This window comes from Sturnus vulgaris, chromosome 3, assembly GCF_052056855.1.
Source record: "Sturnus vulgaris isolate bStuVul1 chromosome 3, bStuVul1.hap1, whole genome shotgun sequence".
Classification (NCBI taxonomy): domain Eukaryota; kingdom Metazoa; phylum Chordata; class Aves; order Passeriformes; family Sturnidae; genus Sturnus; species Sturnus vulgaris.
Genome location: NC_142245.1, coordinates 85,886,739 through 85,909,500, shown reverse-complemented (window position 1 = coordinate 85,909,500; position 22,762 = coordinate 85,886,739).

Here is a 22,762-nt window from a genome sequence, read left to right as displayed (position 1 = left end):
GAAAATTAAGGAAAGATATTTCTGTGTAGTCAAAGAAAAGAAGGAATTTAATGAAAATTCCCTGTTGACAAGTTCCCAAGCAGCAATAGCTAGCAATAGATGGACCTTTTTAAAAACCTTTTAAGCTGTTTGTGAACTGTCCAATTTATGGACTTATATCTTTTAAACCATTTTTGTCTCATGCCAGTTTACTGGTAGCAGACACCTGTGGCTCTTGTTTCAAACTAGGCTTCTTCATGGAATACAGGAATGAAGATGCAGGGCCCTGCAGTAATACTTACACGTAGACTGTCAATGCTGAGGCCTGACTGAGAGGCTCTCTGAAGTCCAGGAGAAATTCGCAAAAAAAAAAAAGGATTCAGGATTGAAAACAGAGATGATAAATTATTTTAAGTAAAGGCTCCAAACATTATGTGTTTGTGCAGCATCCAGCTCGGTATTGCTTTGATCATGTCTGAAAGCCTTGACTATGTGACAATTCCAGGTAGCATTGTTTTATTTATAAACTATAATTTTTCCCCTTCTTGCCATGAACTTGTTTTATCTTCTCTCAACCTAGCTAAAGTTTGTTTTCCTTTTTATGAATATTTATTTTCCTATCTCTTATATATTAATTTGGAAAAGGAAAATATAATTTTACAGAGTTAAATAAACAGTAGGCCCTGGTTTTAAACCAACAAAGTCAAAATACTCAGTATTCCAGGGTTGAACCCAACAATTCATCCTCTGTGGCTCCCAGGTCTTACACCAGCTGTAAAATAAATGAGCACAGTCCCAAATACCGAGGCTGACTTGTTATCTCTATATGTACTTTTCAGATAACAGACATTAAATAATTCACTATACAAAGTCTTATTTCAATTAAAATGGTAAAACTGATAAAGAAGTTTTCTTTACTTTTGGGAACATATCTCTGGCTTGTAATTGCATTAATTACAAATACACACAGTTGAAAAGTTATTCAAATGCAAATTTTCTTAATGAGAAGAAAGCAACTGGGAGTATAATTTTTAGTTGTTGCAGTTAATGAAAGTATTTGATTTTGTTTTAATTGCACTTTTAATAAAATAAAGTGCTCTCACAGTGATGAGGTTTCACTAATACAGAATCATCTAAGCAGTGCTGGAGCTTCCAAAGGTTGCTGATGGGGGATAGATCAGCTGGCACCGGGCCCTTGCTGGAGATAAGTGAAGGAAACAACCCTTGCTCCTGGGCAGGTCTGATCTCCGGCTAACAGCAGTGGGATGAAGAATGTCCCCAGAATGACCTTAAAGGTTCTCTGATATTTTATCTAACACTGGTAAGGAATTGCAGCAACTTCTTTTCAAAAGGATTGATGTCAAAATGGATTTACCTCCTTCCCCAAACATCCTTTTCTCAATATACTCTAAACTATTATTAAAAATAACCACGTATACAGATATTAGTGTGTTACCTTTTAGTCTTGCACATGAGATGGCATCAGATGAGGAAGAGCAACCATGTGGGGAAACTGGAAGCAACAGCCTGGTGGCTCAGTGACCACATCCTGCCCCTCTTCACACTTCAGTCTGGGAATGTTGGCAAAAAAAGGATGGCAAACTCCATCACTGGGTGAGCCTCCTGGTACCCATGAGTAGCTGTATCCCAGCCTCAGGGGTTACATTTCCTCAGCTGTGATTTCAGAATGCCATGCTTTCAAAGTGGTTTTGCAATGTAAATCAAGTTCCAGAAAGGCTTGGTCTAGTTGTTTACAACTTAGGAACAGCAAAGAGACAAAATGCATCAAATAAATAGGAATATTTTAATTTAACTCTAATTATAATTAATATACTTGAAGGTATGATAAAAGATTCCCAGAATAATTCTGGGCTGTTTGCTTCATATAATGAAGAAACCTAGTTATTTTTAGCATTCTAACATAATGTAATTTGGTATAGAGATAGAGTGCTAATTTTATGGATTTTTTTCCAAAGAAGCAAGTATTTCAGAGGTACATACATGGCAAATTAATTTTTCATAGATATTATGCATAAATGAAATTTAGAGAAAATATGCATATCTTAAATTGAATAGATTCACCATAGAATCCTGATAAGAGTTCACCTGCTGTTAATTTTCCTCTGAGATGAAAACACTATTAGGCAACAAAACCAGATGTATAAGCACATCTTCACAGGGTGGCAAAAAGGGTTTTAAGATTAGAACTTCTAACAGATTTTGATCCCAGGCAAGTACTTATAGAAGTCCATGGAGATCTCTCAGATAGACTGAACAGAATCCAATATATAATAAGACAACTGACATGACAATCCCTGTGTTTTACAAAGGAAATGTAAAAGGTACAGGAGTGAAGTAAAGGGTGAGGCAAATGCAGGACCCGAAAGACATCATTCTGGTAAAGGAAAGGTAGTATAGGGAAGTTCTGGTCAGAGAGGAAGGAAAGGATAGAGCAGCAAGAGGAATAAGGGACAATAGGCTTACTGTCTTCCCCAGTTACCCATTTTCTTCCATTGTATACAAACGAGGGGTATCTCCTAGCCAATGTTAAACATTTCACCTTTCTCCCATAGAAGCTTATGGCAAGGAGCTATCTCAGGCCTCATTCACCCAGTGCTGGGGACATGGCCAGAGATGGTTTTGTTCCAGGTTATTTCTTCTCCAGGAGTACCTGCACTCATGTAACAGGGTTTGGATGAATGACTGAGAGAAGCTTTTCGTGTGAAAGGATAGCTGGTGTAAGTGCTCTGAAATATGTATGTTTATTCAGTTTTGATTGTACTGGAGACATAGAGGTCCTGAGATATATTTTGGGGAATTTGTGTCCTGGGGTTCTCCAAAGGAAGCCTTTGGAGAAAGCAAGAGCAAGCTTTTGTAACAACTATCAGATTCTATGAATGTTTTTTGCTTCTTAAATACTGTTGCTGTAATGGGATGAAAAGAAAGGAACAGGCTCTGAATAGCCAGTATGGGTATAACTTTTATACTCTAAAATGGGGAAGTAGATGATGGCAGGGATAGACATCAACTTGCTTTTAAGTACTTATATTACTGTAACCATCATGTCATGAAAGGTCATTGACATCATCAACTACAGAGCCAAGTTATTTTTTCTTTTCTGATACAGTATTTCAGACAACCATTAGCCAATCTCCATTGTGCTATAACAAACAGAAATTTAGAGATGGGAACTGGGCATTTCTGTCACCCCTGGAGCAAGTGGAGAGAAGAGTGATGTGACATCCCTAGAGCTGCTCACTGGCTTTGGGGGACACTTGTGTCTGTGCTCTGTGAGTTGACCTTTTCCTTCTCTGTGTTTCCTCCTCCAGTAAGTGCCAAGGAAAAGCACTGTCTGATTTTGCATACCTGAATTGCATCACTATAGCCACATCTTAAATGGCTATCTACAGCTGCTTGGAAGTCCATTGACATGTACAAAAGTGAATGTAAATGCATTCTCTTTAAAGTAATTCGCTGCTGCAAAACTCTGCTAAGGCAGTAAAGGCATCCCAGGGATATCTTCTGCCCTTTCAGATTAAGAAAGTCAACAAATACTAGACTTCTAGAAAACCACAAAATGAAGTGTTATTTTCAGTTCTCAAAAAACCTTAATTCTGCTTTATTTGAAAAATTACCCAATAAACATAACTTCTCTCTTTCTGTCTCAAAAACTGTAATGAAAGAGAAGCTGCTTTTATTTTCTCTGTGGTCATATTTGCCCTAGTCCAAAAAAGTACAACTCATCTGCTAAATTTTACAGCTAGGTCATCTTTAACAGCATGCACACGTACAATATAATACTATTTGTTTTTCTTTTTTCAGTTAGCCTCTATACAAACTATATTATTCTGCAGCATCACTGTTGAAAAGCTTGAAAACAAAAATACCTCTAAGCTGACTCTAACCATCTTTCTCCATTAAATTTATAAAATGTATAGAAAAATTAAGATTGGAAATGACCAGCCAATAACCCAGCACCTCCATGTTCACCACTAATTCTCATCCTCAAATGCCACATTCATACACCTTCTAAGCACTTCCAGGGATGCTGATTCCACTTCCCAGCACAGCCTGCTCCAATGCATGACCACCTTCCCAGGGAAAATAATTTTCCCAAATATCCAATCTAAACCTTCCCTGATGGAACTCGAGGCCATTTCCTCTCATCCTGTCAGTGGTTGTCTGGGACAAGAGGAGGACCCTCCTCGCTACAACCTCTTTTCAGGTAGTTGTGAGAGTGATGAGGCCCCGCCTGAGCTTCCTTTTCTTTGGGCAAAATAACCCCAAATGTAGTTTATTATAGGTCTAAAGGCACTAATACATCACTTTATTCTCTGATCACATGTCAAGGTCTGATAGAGCTCCTGTTATTGCACAGAACATCCCCTGATGCCTTCCTTTGGACCCACAGCTCACCCATGCTGCTCTTGCCACATGCTGCAGTTCCTTTCACTAGGAGCAGGACACTGGGATTTTTACCAGCCTTCCCAGGGCTGCTGTCCCCAAAGGAAGAAGAGGGAGGACAGAATGCAACATATTTATTAAGCTTTCTCAAAAATTTGGGGCTGCTGAATTTGAAATTATAGAAAGGTGTTATCAGGTATCCATAGTTATTCTCAGTAAATTTTTGCACTGGGATGGCAGTGATTCTACTGCCTCCCCACCTAATCTCTTTCAAGGCATGTAATTAGAAGACAAACTGTTGATAAACATTCCCTTAAGCATGATTTAAAAAATCATGCTTACTGAAAAGTAATTGTATACTATTTTCATCTTTTCAATAGAAAGTAGTTGTCTTGCCTAAGGGTAGATATCTGAAAGTTGGTTGTCGATGTCTAGACTCATCAACCTAGATTCCCTTTATAGCCAGCTGAAAGAAACAGGCACCTCCAGGGCATGATTCATCTGTCTGTCTTAAAAGAAATGGTAAGTGAAGAAGGATTTCTTTCTGAAATATATGCCTCAGAAATTAGTGGAGTTGTTCAGGAAATGGTTTTCATATTCTGTGGGAAATGGATTTAAAGAACTGTTTTTCTTCAATACTAGAATGAAGAAAAATGTTTTCAAGAAATTTTCAAGAAAATTACATATTTAAAAATTCCTTCTCAGTAAAATATAAGGCTTATCTTCTCATATTTTCTTCCTTTATGTTTTATAATTCACAATGGAAAAATTAGATTTGGAAATAAAGAGAGGTTTTAATAAGAAAAACTGAAACTTGAGATCAAAGTGGAATATTTTGATCTCACTGGTATCCTTCAATTTGAATTGCCTTTTCGTTATGAAAGGTCATCAAAATTGGTCCTTTCCTACAGAAAGTTTTGATTTCCATGAAATAGCATTTTTGTAGAAAAATGTGACAACAAAATTTTTTCAACCAGATGTACAGGTTATGTGTGAGTGAACAGAATTTTGTCCAAATAACTGGTTTTAATCTAGATACCCTCCTTATAAAAACATTTTGCTTTCAATTAACAAAGTTATTTTAACTTTCCATGGCCTAACAAGTAGCTCTCACCTAAGAAAGTGCTAACTGTGGCATAGTTTTGAGAAATGTCTTACAAAGGCAAGCTTCCAATAGAATTAAAATAATTAGACATATAAGATTGTTTAGGGCTGATTTGGTGTCACATTTTTCTTGAAAGATGTGACCAAAAGATTGAAGTATCATACAGTCCCTACTTTCATGTGACCAAATGCAAACAAAGAAAACAAGCAGAATGACATTGTAATAAAAAGAATTTGGTCTGGTACCCCCATAAAAAAATTAGCCAGGAGTTTGAGTTTTGTATTATAAATGATTGATGGCTATCAAGCTATCTGAAACTGCAAAGCTAATACATCGAGCTACAGTATGACAATAATGAGCTGTGACAGTCTAACTGAGTAAGGGAAAGTTTCACAGAACTGGGTGTCTGGAAGAAAGACTTCAAAGTTGACAAATGGCTTCTAGCTAACTTGCTTCCTTCTGCAAGGCATGCTCTAGTGTCGCTGAGAGACAGATGTTAAACGGAGCTAGACAGAACTGAACACACTTCAGTAAATATCTTGCTGATAGGATGATTTACACACCAGAAAGAAGGAACAAACAAACATTTTTAGGAGAATCGGAAGGAAATCTTAGTCTTCATTCAGACAATGTGGGATTCATCTCACCTAATCATGAATTGTCTACTATGCAGTATTTACACTCTAAAGTAGCCAACACACTTTATGGTCCATGAACAGAAGTACATGTTTCTAGGGCACATACTAGATACAAGGTTTAGGATAAACACACCTAGAAAGCATGTATTTGTCTTGCCAGATTTAAAAGGAAGTCTGGGGTAACTAGTTTAGATGCTAATGTTTACAATGGACCCATCACAGATCTTCAAACAGTCTCAGAATCTGTTCAACTATACCAGTGCCTATAGAATGTCCTGTAATTAATTTTACATTTTTAGTATATTGATTTTTAAAATCAGTCAATTGGATTTAATGCACTGGCAGATATTTTCTATGAAATTAGCTAACTGTTTGAGGGAGTAATGAAAACTGGAATATATATGTGATATCCTAGTTAGGAAGAATTTGACCACTATGCATTTAGACTGGCCAGAAGAGGAAAAAGTCTTATCAGCTTCTATGCTATATTAAGTTTTTGCGAGCATAAAAACAAATTGTTAACAAGACTATACTAATTAAATAAAAATGGTTTTGGCTTATAGTTCCTGGCATGATACTGTATTATTCTTCTCCTATGACATCTCCATTTCCCATGTGCAGTACTGCAATATTTGCTGGGCATGAGGTTAACTCAATGCTTGAGACTGGAAGGTACAGATAGCCCTGCATGTCCCAGCCCAGCCTCTCAGAGCCTCCCCCAGGCCCTCTCCTGAATCCCAGCACCTCCATTTCAATCTGTCTTGGGGCCACCAGTCCCTGGCCCAGCTACATGACGGATGTGCATGTGGCCAGTCGTGTCTCTGGTCCTGTGTGCTGTACCCCTAACTGGTTCCCTCAGCAGAAGGAGCCAGTGCTCCTGGAGCAGCTGTACTGCTTGCAGTGCCCAGGGCTGTCAGTGCTGTCCCCTGTGGGATGGCACCTGCTGGCAAGGGCACAGCCTATGATGGGGTCACCCTTCGCTCCTTCCTGAGAGAGCAGCCAGACCCTTGCTGCTACGTGTCACCTTGTTCATGTCCTCTGAGAGACTAAAACATCACTGCTTGCCATTGATTTGTGTAGGGTCTTTGTACAAGCAAGCACTGATCTTTTATTTCAGAGCAAATACACAGATGAAGCACTTTCACCTGAAATGGCAGAGCCCTCACAAGTCCAGGCTGGGACAAATTCTCAATTTCTCAGGCTATTTGAAACATCTCTTCACTGAAATTACATCAGAACTGCCCGAAAAGTGTAGACAAAGAGGTGAGATGAGCACTAGGTGTGAGTGTGTATGCAAGTTTGGGAAAAGCGGTTTGCCTGTAGATACGAGTTAGATCCGTGCCATTTCTTCGGCTCCCGGCAGGGGACAGAGCTGCAGGCACTGTAGCGCTCTCGATGGTTGTTGGCATGAATTGGTCACATCGTCTGCCATTCAGAGATGTGACTTCCAGAAGGTGGAGGCTGCACAGCAGAGGTAATAAAGATCTTTACTTTTGAATTAGCGGCCAAAACATGAACCTGTTCCCAAGCATTTTCCAAATATTAAAAGATGGGCAACATGGCAGAGCTGCTGTGGTACAATTGTGTTAGAAACAGAGTTACTGAAAAAGTAACTAAAACACACAGAAACTGCTGTATCAACACCAAAAAATGCTGAATGGCTGATATGGAAGAGAAATTAATCTTATGGAGAAAAAAAACGGTATTGGAAAGAACTGTATAAACAGGATGATGTTTTTCAAGACCTGTGACTAGAAGGTTTAAATGACTGGAGCATATGATAACATGGCAATATGATAGCAAGTTTCTTCACTGAGGAGGAAGTGCTTAGACTAGAAGAACACACAAACAGGAATGGTATAACACACCAAAGCTCACTCTGGCTACCTTTTGTGTATCCAACAGCAGCCAAAGCAAATAGAGAAGAACATTAGAGCAAGCTGATACTTACACCTGACACTCTACTAGTCTCTAGCCATCCTCATCTTGGGTTCTTCTGTGCTTCATACAATTTCTGCTGATTGTAACCTTCAGGGGATTTATTTTCAATTAACTTATATTGGCCCTTTCAATTAATGGAAACATCCAGACCCCACTGGAAAAGCAATCCCTATCTGGGGCCATCTTTCACCAAAACAATTCTTCTAAGTTTTGTTTTGAACCAGGTTCCTATTGTCTTCTTTTAAAGTTCTATTCTTTTCTTGGAAAAGGTTCTGAACAGCCCATTGGAGATGAAATGAATGTCTCTAGACATGTTTGACTGCCTAATGAGATAAAATTACCTTTTGAACAGTATTCACTGAACCTCAAATTTTTAAGTTGTTTGGACAACAAATTTTAAATATTTTGACATTTCCATGGTTTGAATATCATTGTTGGTCTGTTTTGAAAGTATCTCATTATTCAGTATGTCAGGAGAAAGATACAGTTCTTAGCACACCTTATTGCAGCTAGATAAATCCTAAACATCTCTGGCAGACAAGAGTTTTCTCAATCACTTCTAGGTTATTTTACCTTTTCCCCCCCACCCTTTCTGGTTTTCTTCCTTTTTTAATGAGAGTCTTGTTTAGACAAAATAACTCTTCCCTAGGTTGCATGGTTATTATGTCACACCATTGGGGTTTTAAACAATGCATTTATCAATTGGAATTGCAGAATGGCCAGAAACTTCAGATGCCATCCATATTTTCCATCCATGAATTGAATAGTGCAGGGAGAAAACAAAGTTGCATTTCCCCTTTACATGTGATTTATCTAAAAGATAACATAGTCAGTTTTTAAAGGCATTCCAAGAACATCTAAACACTTCTTTCTGTGTAAGATGGTAATATAAACCTAGTAATCCAGAAAGTAAACCTGTTTTAATTCATCCAACAGGAAAATTAAATGGAAATGGTGAAAATAAAGTAATATTTGTTTACAATAAATAATAATCTTATTCATTCTTTCTTCCTTCTGTATTTGATGATGAGTTAAAAGCATTAGGTAAAGCTGTCTTTATAACAGAGTTATCCAGAGATAACTTGACAACAGACCTCCTCTGTTTAGCATAACTGAAACAAGCAAATGTGCATCTTAGCTTTTGTTGGGCTCAAAATACCCTTCACCAAAGCAAGACTTCCAATTTTGTTTCCATGACAATATGCGTGACTTATAAAAGCTGTGGATCTTTTTGCCTAAGAGATGTGACTAAACCAGCAACATTTCATTTGCCTTTGAGTCTGCTTTTTTCTTCTCAGGCATGAGAATACTTTGTGCAAAACGTGTATTTGTAAGAAGTTCTGCAGTCTAAACTTCCACATTGTCATTCTCTTTTACCTAATTTTCAGCATCCTCTATGTAGGAATGTCCTCTTCTATTTTTATAATATTTAATCTAATCGTCCTCTGTTTCCTTAGTCTTAACAATACATACTTTCCCTGTCTTTAGTAAGACCAATTTTCTTCCATTTCAACTATTTCAGTGCTTCATTACTGAACTACTTTTTATATTGAAGATTTCCCTCTCTTCTTGTCTGAGTTACGTGACCATAATAGTAGCTATTCCTTAAAACAGTCTTCTCATATTTGTCTCCACTCTCTATATTATCATTCTCTTATTAGCCCATTCTTGATCAGTTAACAAATTTCTTCCTTAATACAGGGTCTGTTTGCAAATTTTTTTTATATGTAATTTTATTATTTTCACCCTAAATGGTTTCTTGAGTAGTAATTTTGACAAATATTTTAGTTTGAAAAATATTTGTCTTCCTATAAACTAATATTAAATGTCCAGATTAATAGATTTTTGGTCACATGAAGACTAGAGTCACTGAAATTATAATTACTTTACAAATTATTTTAAGACCATGTGTTTTTCTTCTTTTTAGTTTTCTTTTCTTTTCTTGCTCCATACTTTTAATTCTTCCCTTATTCTATCAATACAATGTTCTTATTGTTTCAGCAAAACCTCTTACCAAAATTATAATTTGCTACAATTTCATATTTGTAAAGGATAACTAGAAGGGGAACACATTATTGCACTTCCACATGTACATAATTTATCCACTGAAGTTACTTCTTCAAAACAATGCCTTCAGGATCTCACCAAAATTCAAAAACTCTTGATAATTGAACAGAAATAATTATGCTACAAAGTCTAGAAATTTTCACGTTTCAGTGGGAAAACCATATGACTACTATTCCAAAGAAATCTCAAGGAAAAGGGATATTTTTTCCTTTATATTTCAGTGTTCCTAGTGTTTCACAGAATCACAGAATTTGGTCATCCAAGGAATTTTCGTCAAGTTCTGAAGTTTGTCGGTTACTAGTGATTTGTTAAGCCACGATTCTGACCCAGGAAGGTGTTTTTATCTATGCATATTTTGCAGTTGAATCAAAGTTCTCCAAAGCTGAGAGGGGAATATTTAAATCTTAGCTTTTTAAAATGTAAGGCCATCACCCATTTTAAACTGAAGATTATAAAAGAGTCTAAATTTTATGTCATTTGGTGTATAATATTTATTTCTGCTCATCTAATTCATCCTTGCCTTTTTGAAAAATTAATTAAAATGCATTTTTCATGGCATAAATTAGGTACATATACTTAGGTATTTCTGTATTATTTATGCTTTGATTTTTGTATTGCTGCCTCCTCATGTACTGGAAAGGGTGGAATAAGCATAAAATGGATTGGATCTGGTTCAAGTAGAAATGTCAGCTGTGATATAAGTGGTGTATCTTATCAGCAGCAAGTAACTAGAGCTACTGTGGAGACCAACAACTGGACCTTTGCCTTTTTGAATGATGACAGACAAGAAAATATTTCACCCAGATGTCCCACTATCCTTTTTAACACCTTGTGAACACTAAACATCACAGATCTCCTTCTACAGGCATGCTGATTTGTAGAGATAGATTCTGTACTGTGAAGACACAGCCTTCCTTTCAGCCTTTGCAGTGTCTGGCAAAAATGCCATCAATGTCTATGTATGGGCATATGTCATGCCAGGGATTTCAGTTCAAAGCATGTCAGTAAAATAAGAGAAATTTAATTTCTGGTTTGTGCCACGTCCTGCACATAAGTACTAATTTCTAGAGTCTTCTGATGCATGTCATGGCTGTGAAGTTGGATTGCTTTAGAAATTGGCATTTTGTTCTGTCAAAAACGTACCATCATTTGAGCACCTCAGCATTGGAGTTTCTTTGAACAGCAGATCTTCTTTGGTGGTTATTTAAATCACTTTTCCATACACAAGAAAATAAGTTTTATCCGGTTGGCATTACTATCCGTTATTATTTGCATTTAGTACACACAGTGCAATCTCAAAAACCCCTGAGGAGGGCACCAGCAGCAATGACTTGGGATGCAAAGTGTGTGTAATTGGTTGAATTTCTAACTCCTGATCAGGCCGGTGTGTACTGGACATCGTCTGTAACAGTTTCATTTAGTTTTGAAAGGAGGTATGGCTATTGTATATGTCCTAGATAGAAAGAATATACATCCTTGCCTACATCTTCGGAAAAATCTCCACCAACCCTGCTTTCTTTGATCTGCAAATATTAATGCAAGTTTAGAATACTTTGATGAATTTTCATGCAGGATACTTTATGCTGTCCTGTTCATCTGGAATGCATTTTTGAAATGGTTAACAGGACAATTAGGGTGATAGAGAGCCTGTGGGAGACTGGCTCTCAGTACACTAAATCGAGATCTAGAAGGAGAAATGATCACTGCCTATAAATATAAAGATCAGTGTAGGAGTAGAGCTGTTTAAACTAAGGGGCAGCAGTACAGCATAGATGAAGAGAATTTGGCATTAATTAATTCCAGGCTTGAAATTCAAAGAAGGATTTTAGTACTCAAAACATTCAGGTTCTGGAAGAATCTTCTAACAGTAACAAAGTGAAAATGTGTTAGCTTGGTGCTTGATTGAGTTATGCAAGAGATTGAGTTATATGATTGCTTGAGGCAGTTGCAGTTGGATTTGTTAACCAGAAAGTTGTTCTCAATTTTATTTCCTATTCTTCTGGTATGTTTTTTGGCCATCTCCATGATTTTTGGCCATCTCCAGATTCGAAGTGTGAGAAAGCAATACCCGTAACAGCTGTGTGACTGCAACATGAACAAAACCATTAAGAATAAGGAATTGTTATAAGAATCTTGTTCTTCTCTGAGGAGGATAATCCAGTCCATGGCCTGTTGGACAGCAGTAATAGAGAGACTTATTGCAGACATGCATATAATTTGCTCTCTTGGCCAGTACATAAAGGTACAGTCTCAACCAAAAAAGTTGAAAATTCAAGTTGGTGTTTCCAAATATTGAGTCCATGTTGAATAATATGTAACATCTCACTTTGAAAAGAGGTTGCTACCTTGCTGTAGATATTCACTGAGCTTACAGCTGAGAAGATGTTAGGTCACCAAAGGACAATCTCACTTAAACATGCTGAAGGAGTCCCAGCAAGTGCAAGAGATTTCAGCCAGCAGTGTTGAAACATTCCACTAAGAAAGATGGGTCTCATCTCATCTAACTTTAGATGTCTACAATAGAGCCACTTACTGCTAAGCTAATCACTCTGAGTTTCCTCTTCATCAGTAGGGAGGAAATAAGTATTTATTATATATAAGGGGGGAAAAACCATCAAGGCACAGTACTCCTTCTAATTCTGTGGCCTTTATTTTCAAATGGCAGTATTCCAAGCATAGTAAATTGGAAAGCATGTTAACTGAGTGGTTTAGAATTCCTTTTTAGTTAGATTATTTTTCAACCTGCTTGAAGCAATGGCGTAGACAGCAAGAGATAAAAGAACTAGTAATGTTATTGCCTCTAAGAAACAAATAAGACAATTAAAATACATATCCATGCAGAGTTGCTATGCTTTACATGGACAGCATTTTGAAAGCTTAGCTTCTGTAAAGGTATTTACACATAAACTTTCTTGTAACACTCCAAGAATATAGAATTGGAAATCGTAGATGCAAAGTTATCAAGGGTGACTTCAGTCTGTAAAGGAAAAAAAAATATAATCTGAAAATAGCTACCAGTAAGAGCCAAATAAACAACTTTTTTTTTGTTTTGGTTTATTTTTTCTGTTTGTGCTTGAAGGCATTAGGAGCTACAATCAACCAGGTTATTTTCACATGAGATACCAGTGGAGTGGGGTATTGTTTTTAGTTCAATTAAGCTGATACTACAGGTCTTGTCCCCATGCTCTGCAGGTCAAAAGGAGTCCTGGTCTACATCAGAACATTTGTGTATCTTGTTTCTACAAGATTTCTTACCTTCTGTATTTTGGCAGTCTCAGATGGATTTTTATAATTTCGTTTTTCTAGGAGAAGAAATGAGAGAGCAAAAATGTGGGTTTTTAACTGGGAGAGAAGGAAGGCAGTTTGCAAGGAGAGAGATTTTGATAGCAGCACTGCTGGGCAAATCTTTGAGATGCATGAAGGACTTGCCTGAGAAGGGCAAAAAAGCAAAGTCTACTGATGAACAGAGGAAAAAGAACCACTAGGATTTTAATGACAAAAGGAGTTTTTTGCCTGCCATTTTCTATCCTGGCTAACCCGACAATGTACCTGCCAGAAGTAGTGTGAATATTTATGGTTCTTTTGGACAGTGAGTGTATATGTTACTATCCTGGTCCTGTTCTTTTTGAAGTCTGTAAAAAATCCTTGGTAACTTCAGAAGGCCCAAGAAATCATAAACCCACCAAACAGAGAGATTATTGACTGGAATGTGGGCTCCTGAGGGAAGAGTTTAAAATCTTCATGGATCTTCTATCAGGATTTCTCCAGTGATATGACAAATGTGGTTGATATATTGGTGGGTACTGATTGACTGAGGAAAGAGAAGGATGAGGAGGTGAATTCTAGGAAATGTAGTGACAGTAATTAGTATGTATTACATGCAAGACTATTAGTATCAGCCTTTGTTTTATGGGCAGGTTACAAGCATATGAGGAAGGGGAGCCACACAACAGTGCAGTCCCAGTTAACATGCAGTGAATTTTGTGAGGGACTTTTGGTCCTTGAAAAGAGCCAAATGAATTTTAAGGATTATAAGAATTACTATAAATTTTAAGGATGATAAGAATTACTCTAGGGATGAAATCATCAGTGAAACTCACCTGGAAAGAGAAAACAAAAGCATCTCATTAAAATCCAAGTCTACCTGACTTTGAAATACAGTTTTCACAAAATCCCAGACAAATATTTGTGAAGATTTGAATGCTGAGATAACTTTAAAAAATGTATTTTTTACCCATTTATATGGCTAATTAGCAAGAGTCTTGCCATGTTTGTCCCTTTACAATGAAAATTGATATTAAGTTACCTGTCAACTTTCAAGAATGTGTCTCAGGCTCAATTTTCTAATAAACAAAAAAGTTAAATTATTTGGAGAGGAATTGCATTGAATATATTTTTAATGGAAAATAAGTTGGTATGGCAGTGGCTGAGGAAGCCAGGCTGCTGTAGATGTGTTTCTACACAGTGTTGTCCAGCTCAATCAAAACTGCAAAGGCTAATAGACAGAGGAGTGTGGTGAGGAACATCTTAAATCAAGAAAGTGTCAGCTGAGCCCCATTTCCTGATTTAAACATTTACACAGATGAATAACCTATATTTTAAAAAGCCAAAATCTAATGAATAAGCAATAAGACACGTGGCCTATAGCAATTGTGAACTCCTATTCTCTATATTTAAGATGAGTTCTGTCTCACTCAGCTTTGTCAGAGGAGGATGCTTTCTGAGGCAGCCAGCTCTGCTCAACAGGCACGGAGTGCTGTCTTCCTAATAACCCCTTAGAACATCACCATTGCCTCTTCTGCTTTGCTAGTTTGGGATATGCATTTTGTAAAAAATTTTTTTTAAAAATCCTCTAACACTGAAAATTTGAAGTAATTTTTTGTTGCAGCAAAATAATGTAAAAAATATTGTTTGTTTTCTCTCTCTGCTGAGGCTTCCTGACTGGGACAGGTTTTATCCTAAACATGGGTGCTTGGCCTCTTTCCAACATGGCCACTGCCCAAGGGAGCAGGAAAACAGACATTTAGATGTGAAATACTTGTTTCTACAATTTTTCCTTCTCTCCCTTCTATATTTTTCTTTTTCAAGTGTTGTCACCTTGAAACAATAGGCCCATCAGCCATACAGTAATTTTGGGCAGAATCACAAAAAGGCTGATACAGAATGCAATCAGCAAGGAAGTGAATTGGGGTGTTTAATTAATGGCAATGAATATGGCTCTGTTGACTGTGTCTTATCAAGCAAATCTGATGTTGCTTATACTTGGATTAAAGACATGTTTAATACAAGTTATTGGTGTAATATCTTTAAATTTATGACATTCTGATAGTATATAAAATCAATACAACTGACTTCAAAGAAATTAAAAACTAGCCAAGCAATATATTGCAAAATGTAATCATATATGTAAATTACAAATCAGCCATTGGGGTGTTTTTAGCAGGTCCTGCAGAGATCTTCTCTTTGTCGTATTTTGTGCAATGTCTTTATTAAAACTGAGAGAAAACATAGTATCAGTCAATGAGGTGGATGAAATCCCTATATGACTGAGAGGTTGAAGGGCTTGAAACAACCTGTAGCATCCCACTAAATGGGAAACTAATAGATGGACCATTACCAGTTGAGAATTGTATCAATTAGTGATCATGAGATTGTAGAGTTTAAAATAATGAATGAAATGAAGAAGACAAATATTAGAATCATAACTCTGGACATTTGGAGAACAGATTTTGGCTTATTCTATCATCTTCTTGGCAGTGTCCAGTAGGGAACAGAGGACACCAGGGCACAGGAGAGCTTGTTGAATTTCCTCAGAGAATAAAATCCCTCTATTCATATGTGCAGGAAGGTGAGCAAGTATGGCAGAAGGTCAGCATGGATTAATAGGGAACTCCTGAATGAGCTCAAACACCAAAAAGAAATACATGACATGAGGAAGAAGGAATGGAACTCTCAGGAGGAATGTAAAGATGGTTGTTAAAGAATGCAGGGATAAAGCTGAGAAAACCAAAGCTCATCTAAAGCTGGGACCAGTAGTGAATGTGAAGGACAAAACAAAGGAGGTCCCTAAGTACAAAAATGCAGCAAAATGAAGGCAGAAGAAAATTACTTACATGGGTTTTTGTGGGCAGCAGTGCAGGGGCTTTGCACCACTTCATTATTGGTGTGTCGATCAGTCTTGTCTGTCTTCTTCTCAGAGCCAGGTTGAAACAGTTTATTTCTGTTCAGGCTTGGTTTTTTATTATTTTTTTATCAGAAAGTACAGGAAATATGACAGCACTTCCAGCTCCTTTTTAGAAGTAGGGAAAACGGTTACAGAGGTAACTGCTACAAGGTCTTTTAAGGCTAAACAGTCCAATAGAGAATTAACACCTATATTATTTATACTTTTGACCCAGTAACTACATTCCCATAACCTTTAGAGGGACACTAAGTGACCAACTAGAAACTACTACCTGAAAACTGTGAAGAAGAAGAAAAAAGAAGAAAGATGAATAAAGAAAGAGACAAAGCTCAAAATCTTCCATCTTGTCCTATAACTATTGCTATACTATAAAACCCTTAAATTTAACACTCATCACCTTGTGAAAGCACACACTTTTAATTCACTGCACACTCGTGATTTCTACTTCACCACTCACATTTAGGAGCCATCTCCAAGGCTTCAGGTCAAAAGCAGTGTTTTCCAGGAGGTCTGTGCCTGAAAGCACAGAAAGCTCAAAAACTCCAGATTTCTGGGATCCAACAGGTTTTAAGTACATTAACCCCAGCACTGGCAATTTTTAGATCGATCCGGTAATTTTTTGGTGGATCTGGCCCATTTCTATTATAAATGTTACAGTGAGTATAAAGATACAGTAAGCTATATCCTGAGTACTGGAATATGTCTTTGTGTCTTTGGACAAATAAAGTCAATAGGAAGTACACAGTCCTGGTAGCAGTTCCCAGGGTACCCAAATGCACAGATGACATCTGCCTACTGATACATACTTGACATACTTTGAAGTTACAAACTGATCCATCTGCCTACCACTGCCAAGCACAGGGCCAAACGAAAATTTTCAGGCATCTTGTTCCTCTTATTACTGATAAAGCCCAACAAACAACCACAAACCAGCAAGTCATTCCACTATGGACAGCAGAAAACTACAGTCATCCTCCACCCTCCAAATTTTGTAGACAGACAAATACAAAGCAGTGAACCAAATACCAAACTATAATAATATACTGAATTATATAGAAGAAATCATACTCATCAAGAGTTATTAAAACTCTAAAGACTTTGGCACTAACCTTTTAAAGTAAATTTTTAAAATTATTTTTAAAAACTAAAACTCAAGAAAAAATGAATCTTCCAAGTTAGTAGGTCTGGCACAAAAATATTGAAATGAAGTAGCCGCCTCCAAAAGGTTACTGGCAGGGTTTCAGAAAAAAAGATAGGAAAGCCTGAGAAAACAAAGAGTTGATTTGTCAGGGGTCATGGACTGCCTAGCTATTACTGAATTTCTCTGTAGACAATCTAACAGAAAAAGGAGGATTTTTAGCACTATGATTCATGTTATCTTCTTTTTCCACCTTACTTATTTCAGAGCTGACAGGAATTCATAGGAGTCATGCAGTATGCTGCTCAGCTGGAAGTTAGTCAAAGAAATACAGATTTAAGCATGCAGTATTAGAAACCCTTCTCAGCAATTCAGACAAAACTTTTTCTTTATGAGATCTAAGGGACAATAATTACTATAGAAAGGTCAAAATCAGCTAACAGCTAAAATTAGGTAACAAGAAGTGAAACACCTGCATTACCAGTTACTTTTGAAAATGCCTGTGAGAAAGTCTTTAAAGGCTAGTGCTAGAACTTCTTAACCCAATAATTGCTGTTGCAATTGTCTTCACTGCAAGAATTTTTTTTCATTTTCACTTACAAAGAAAGTTTTTCCCCTAGTAATTTTCATTATTTTTCCATAAATTTCTATTTTTAGGAACTCTCCAGGCAGATTTGAACTTCAGCTGTCAGAAGCAGACAAAATTCTACTGGATTACAAAGTGCAGCTAAAGATTTGGCTAAACATCTAAAATTAGGGAATGAGAAGTAAAAAGCCTGGTTCTAGGGAAGCAACGTTTTGTATTTAGGTGGAAATCAGCATCAGAAATGTCTTTGCATTTCAGTCAGAACACTGCTCCTTTCGGAACAGCAACAGAGAAGAGCAGTCCCTTCCTTCCAGCTCCGAGAGTAAAGAGAAGTTTCTCCTGCCAAGAGAAAATATCCCATGAGTGAAGAAGTAAATATATGAGTAACAGACCAAAGGTGTTTGAGTGAGATAGAAAAACCAGAAGATTCCAAGAAATTATGCGATGGAGAAGGATGGAAACAATGAAGCAAAATAAATAATAGAAAAGTTGGAACGAACCATTAGGAAAACCCTAAAAACCTCTACAACTACCTACCACGGTATGACTATTTGAAAAGAGGTGTGACTATTGAGAAAGATAAAAGAGAATCAAGAGCACTTTGTATTTCAATAGAGACATTTTTGTACCAATTTCTGCATTCTTATAGTTGATAACATTTCATAGGAAATTGTGAAACAAATCTGAATAAACAGGAAAGTGCACAGGGTATCTGGTTTTAGATTGGACATCCATGTGCTCGTGGGACAGCTGGGAGAACATCATTAGTTGTAGTGCTTGTGGTTTTGAGTAATGCTTGCTTTTTAATAAAGCTTGACTTGATTATTCTAATTAATAGAAAAATTTCATAGGAATCTACTTTTCCAGTCCCAGACTTGAAATTTTTCTAAAATGCTAGACATTGCATCAAAAATTTTTGAACATTTTGGAATTTTTAGTTTTCCTTTCTTACTTTCATTGGCTGAAGTCCATGCTTTTTCAGGTGATTGAGAATAATAACCTCTTTGTAGCCATTTTGTCTATTCTGCTACCCACAGCGCCTTTCATTGTGCATACACCAAGATACCTGCTGACCTGACAAGAGTTTGTTAAGGTCAAGTGCTCTTTTCAGAAATCTCCTCTTGACTTTCTTCACTCCTGCAGTTTGTATTTCTTTCTATTTTCTTCCAGCATGATAATAATGCAATGTTAAGAGGAACAGTGCAGGTGAAAAACAGAGTGGATATAAATCTGCTATCTTAATTTTAGATGTAGATGGAGATTCAGACAGCCCAAAAAATCTCTTGAGGGTGTAATTAGCCTTTTTACACAGAGCAAGTCAAGAACTGCAAAGTTTTATTTGATTAGCTTCTAGCTGCCAGTTTTCACCTTTTCATTATCATTGTGTCCTGTCAGTTTGAGGCTGTTGTAGAAGCTGCTTCATTTTAGCATCAACAGGAGGTGAAACCCCACATGAACCACTATGTAAGGCCCAGATTAAAAACAGAGATCTTGCATTACTGCAGAACAGCAAAGGCACAGGAATGAAAAAAATGAGGACTTCTGTAATGAAAGGTGAACCTGTTGCTGGAGGAGGAGGAGGAACAGTCAGTTTCTTAGGAACATGCTATCTGAAGACCTATGATAGCTGAAAAGCCTCACCAGTATAAGAAAGCAGGCTTGGTTATCACAAAATTGAGCTTAGTGACTGAAATGAAGTAAATCTAAAGCCTATCAAGGCTTAAAGGCAACAAAACATTTGACAAGTGTCAAAATCACTAGAAATAGAAATATATATATTTTTTACATAATTCAGTTATTTTCTCTATTAGGTACCTAATCCAAGCACAGCCTCACTAAAATGTAGGTACTTTGAGTGAAAGAGAAGGTGATCTCTGCTTAACTGCCTCTGTTACTGAAACAGTGGAGATTTGAAGATCTCAGCAAGGAATTCTGGTCATCAACTAAAATTACAGTAAAAAAAGTTACTAAAATAACAAAGGTAATAATTTACATTGTTTTGCTGAAATATTCACTGTCCATAGAAACAATGGACTTCCTTTGAACAACACCCTTTGTCTCTTGCATAGTGGTATATTTCTGCAGGAGCTATGCTAATCATCAAAATTTTCCCACTGTGCCACTATCTCTACCTATTAACAATTTATCTGTTTGTCCATTAAAGCCATCACAGGAAAATCAGAGCTTTGGAAGGTTCATTTAAAAATCAAGTGTTATTTTGGAATTTTTTTGAGAATGAAAGTGCAAACTGAGGGAAGAGAGAGAGAGAAGAGGAGGCTAGAAATGTGACTTCATAATTTTCAAGGATGCTACCAGAGCATTTTTTTACTTGAACATTTCCAGAACCTAGGCTAAGTTTGTTTTCTCACAGCCTATTCATATCCTGTCTCCTACAGGGAACACTGAGAAGCACTGAACCCTGAGTGTTTTTGAAAAGCTGCTCCAGAGCTTTAGAACTTCTTGTGTTAATGGAGGTACTCAATGTTCTGACTTTTTTTTCTCAACCTGTTCACTCCCCAGCAATCTTTTCACTGAAATATTGCTATGATGAAAAAAGGAAAAATACCCAATTGAACCCTGTAAAATACTCTGTAGGAATGTCTGGCATATGAGCGTCTAGGCACAGATGACTTGAATCATGCTTAATCATTGTATTTTGAATGCAAAAGTGACAGAAATTGCTGCTAAATAAAAGCATTTGGTCCTAGTAAAATTTAATTCTCCTGGTTTGGGTACAACAGACTCACACCTGTTATATGTGTGAGTTAATAGCAGCAGTGATGGAAGTCTGGTGATAATGCCCCATGAAGACTTGTCATGATTTGAATTCTGCATCTTCTATGTATTACCCAATTTCAGTGCAATCTCAATCTTAGAACAGAACCCACAGGTCTCTATAGATAACACTTAATATACTTTCTGAAGAACAATGCTTGACAATGATGTACTCTTCTGTTGTATTGACATATTAGTTTGGTCTGTTTATGACACAAATTCTACTCATGAATATTTAAATGGTAGTTAATTACTCTTTAATTCATGCACTGCAGACTAAAAAACCTTGGTAATATCATAATCCACCAGAAGCAGAATTTTGGATGCATAACAGCAAATAGTTTCCTTTTTCTTTTTTTTGTGTTTTAAAGACAGAAGAAACATTGAGGCTTTTTAGTTTGCTTGATATGATTTCATTCTGTATGTGAAAAAAATACCAGCTGGATATTGATGAGTTACTTTCACTAGTCTGCTTGTTTGGAAGGAAGTTGATTGACTTGTTAGTAGACAATTGTCCATGAATATAATGAAGAATATGTGGATGTCATTATAAATATGGGTTTGACATTTATGTTGGTGTAAGTCTGGATATATGCTTTGAAATTAATGGAGCTGCAGTGATATCAATCCCAGACAAATTAGGTCAAAGGAATCCCAAAAGGTAAACAGAACTACACCAAGCCAGTCTCCAATACATGAAAAGAGTCTAAAAACAAAGTGGAATTATGGATCTGGCATTTGCAATTGTGCCAGTGCCAGCTTAACCAAGCTAGTGCAAGTAGTAACTGTGAAGATACAATGGCATGGTCTTCCATGCACTGTAGTATCTTCAAAACTTCTTCCAGTTCTTGAGTGCACTTTTGAAAGTTTGCATTGCTGCATATTCCTTTCAACAGTTAGATTTATCTTACAGAGATTCTATGCCACATGCTGTTATGAAGAATATCTTGTGTTATCAAGAATACCTATACTTCTTATAAGGTCTACTTTACCTTATCTTACCAGTGGTGAAAGAGACCTAATTTCCAAATCCTTTGAGTCTTCAGAGATTTTTACATGTTTGAAAATCAATGAAGTAGCATCCTACATTTTCTTTGCACATCTGCATGTAATTATCCAATGTACCATGCAGGGGCAATTCAATCAAAGAGGAAAAGAAATTAATTTTATCCCCATTATCCTTTTAACTACGGGTTCCTTAAATCTGGAATGAGTCCATGAGACCTTGTGGAACCAAGGCAAGTGAAAATAATGCATTTATTTTGGTCTTAGATACAGTGAACCAAAGACTCCTTTCTCTTCTCCTTAGGGGATATTTCCTGTCATATAAAAAAGACTGCTGAGCCTCTACCCAACAGATTGACCTTGTCCCAAGCTATTTTCTTTATCTTGGATATGACATTATGTGCAGGGTATCAATGGCAAGGTTTTGCTAGTGGGGGACCTGCAGGGATGGCCTCTCCTGGAGGAGGTGAGAGACTGCCCTGTGCCAAACATGGACAGTTCAAGCCAGATCAGCAATGGATCCTGTTCATGCCAAAGCTAAAGTAAATTGGAGGAATTAGTGGTGCCTCTGTGAGGACACATTTAAGAAAAGGCAGAAAACACAAAGGGTAATGGAACAAGTGAAAAAGAGGGGGAACAACAAGACCACAGCAGTAAGATATGCTCCATGGTGGAGCTGGTCACATCCCTGAAGGAACTATATGGGGTGCTTGCACTGGAGCAGGTATTTCCTTGAAGAGATTATGGCCCATGGAGGAGTCCACACTGGAGTAGAAGAAATTAAGAAGGAAGGGGCAGTGGAGTAAAAAAAGGAACAAAGCAGCACAAAGAAACAGCTACATACTGGCCCCAGGAGCCTGCTTCATCTGTTGCCTCGCTGTCAGAAATGAGTGTAAGCTGCTGTGAAAGGAAATGGAGTGGAGACTGGGAAGCGAGGAGG